Raw genomic sequence first — 2,361 nt, 5'->3', positions numbered from 1 at the left:
ATCTTAAAGAAGCAGTCATAATTTTGTGTGTGTGTGTGTGTGTGTGTGTGTGTGTGTGTGTGTGTGTGTGTGAGTGTGTGTGTGAGTGTGTGTTGTATCATCATCATCATGATCAACAACAAATGGAGTATATGTAGTATATGTGTGTGTGAGTGTGTTTGTGTGCCTGTATGTGAGTCTGTGTGTGTGTGAATGTGTGTGTGCAAGTGCGCAAGTGTGTGAGTGTACAAGTGTGTGTGTGTGAGTGTGTGTGCAAGTATGTATGAGTGTGTGTGTGTGAGTGTATGTGTATACGTGTGTGAGTGTGTGTGTGTGTGTATGTGTGAGTGTGTATGTTTGCCTCCTGCCACCACTTGACAACTGGTGTTGGTGTGTTTATGTTTAAGCCACTCACATACTTAACATTTTTGTGTTGTTTAAACATCAAAAGTTGCAGTTTTTATGTCCAGGAAAAAAAAAATCCCTTTAAAGACACACAGCATTAAAAAAAAACAAAAAAATAAATGAACATATTTGAGAGAATAGTCAAAATGAAATCAAGATCACAAGAGCTGCAGATACATATTTAGTTGTATTTGCAGGTTATCAATGCTGTGTATTTGAATCTTTACTTCTGAAATGACACTGAAATCCCTCACCTAAATGTATATATACAACAGACAGCGTAAAAACTATTTGCTGATTTGCAAAGATGCAGCATAAGTAGAATAAGCCGAGATTATACAAACAGCTCTGTAATGTAAATATTATCAATACTACACATTTAACATATGTGTGTTATTTAAATGCTAGAAACTGTGGGTTTTATTGTCTGAGAAAAATTCTCTAAAGACACATAGTGTTCAAAACGAAACCCTGATCACAAGAGCTGCAGATATGTGTTTTAACTGTATTCATAGCTTATCAATGCTGCACATTTGAGTCATCACTTCTGAATGGAAAACAAATTCCTAATCTGAAGTAAATGCAACAAATACTGTACACACTATATGCTGATTTGCAATGGTGTTGCATATGATGTAAATATTATCAATACCATGTATTTAACGTGTGTTGTTTAAATGCCAGAAGCTGTGATTTTTCATTTGGAAAAAATCCCTTTAAAGATGAATAGTGTTAAAAGATACAATATCTTTGGAGATATGCAAAACAAAATCATGATCCTTAGAGCAACAGATACATATTTTGCTGTATTTATAGCTTATCAATGCTGTGCATTCAAGTCATGACTTACAAAATGAAATCAAAATCCCTAGTCTGAAGTATATGCAAGAGATAGTGTAAGAACTATTTGCTAATTTACAATGGCACTGTGTAAGTATGGATTGAGACTATACAATGCAAACAGCTCTGTAATGTAAACGTTATTAATAGCACATTTTTTAATGTATGTGTGTTGTTAAAATGCCAGCAGCTCTGGTCGTTTGTCCAGAAAAATTCCTTTAAAAGACTCACAGTGTTAAAAAGCACAATATATTTAAGAGATAGGCAAAATGAAACCATGACCATGAGAGCAGCAGATATGTATTTCACTGTAATGTTATATGTCTTTGAAAAGGATATTTCCCCTAATGAGAAACTACAGCTTCTGACATCTAAGCAACACATGGATGTTAAGTGTGTGGTATTAATAAAAGGGTTGTTATTAATAAAAAGGTTTTTAATATGTTCATTTCTATGTTCTTTTCTACTCTAAGCACAAGGCATGAAATTTTGTAGGGAGAAGGGGGCAGTCAATTAGATTGAACCCAGTACGCAACTGGTACTTAATTTATTGACCTTGAAAGGATGAAAGGCAAAGTTGACCTCAGCAGAATTTGAACTCAGAATGTAAAGATGGACGAAATATCGCTAAGCATTTTGCCCGGCGTGCTAATGTTACTTATTTCTTTATCGCCCACAAGGGGCTAAACATAGAAGGGACAAATAAGGACAGATAAACGGATTAAGTTGATTATATCGACCCCAGTGTGTAACTGGTATTTATTTAATCAACCTCGAAAGGATGAAAGGCAAGTCGACCTCGGTGGAATTTGAACTCAGAATGTAGTGGCAGACGAAATATGGCTAAGCATTTCGCCTGGCGTACTAACGATTCTGCCAGCTCGCCTATCTATCTATGTCAAACCTACATCTCTTCACAATTTGAATGATGGTGATGATTCTGAAATGTCAGACTTATGATTAAAAAGTAACCACCCTCACTAGTGTAGCTAGTGGAGGGTGGTAGGGGTGGTAAGAGCAGTCCACCTCAAGCAGCACTTTTAAAGGGGCAGTACTTTTGGGTCTGATGTAGGCAATATGTATTTTTTCGTGGGGTTTGGCAAATGGAAGGGTTGCTCCAGGCAGCACACACTCTAA

Source organism: Octopus bimaculoides, chromosome 16, assembly GCF_001194135.2.
Source record: "Octopus bimaculoides isolate UCB-OBI-ISO-001 chromosome 16, ASM119413v2, whole genome shotgun sequence".
Lineage (NCBI taxonomy): Eukaryota > Metazoa > Mollusca > Cephalopoda > Octopoda > Octopodidae > Octopus > Octopus bimaculoides.
Note: the sequence above shows the minus strand (reverse complement) of the source record.